We start from the raw sequence: 350 nt of genomic DNA on the forward strand, positions 1-350 counted from the left end.
ACCAAACAACCTTGAAATGTAAGGATAAACTGAACAAGGTGGCATTTGAAGATTAGTTGTTGGTTTTATCTCGTCTAAGTAAGTACGCACAAGATAAAAGGTTAAATATAATCTCACTATTATTCACAATTTTGGAGGAATTGTGGTTTGTTGGTCATACAACGTTCATTGTGTGACTAAGTTCACAGTAACAGGGGCTCTTGCACAGACTTCATAATTTCAGATATTTTAATCAAACATAAACATGGGTTTCCATTTGATGTTTCGCTGCTTTCGCCGTAGCCATTATTCTACCCTTTGATTTTTGTGGCAGCACAAGCATAAGTGTGTCCCCCCTCCCCGCCAGTCCA

The sequence above is a fragment of the Cynoglossus semilaevis genome, chromosome 9 (assembly GCF_000523025.1).
Source record: "Cynoglossus semilaevis isolate Cse_v1.0 chromosome 9, Cse_v1.0, whole genome shotgun sequence".
Classification (NCBI taxonomy): Eukaryota; Metazoa; Chordata; class Actinopteri; order Pleuronectiformes; family Cynoglossidae; genus Cynoglossus; species Cynoglossus semilaevis.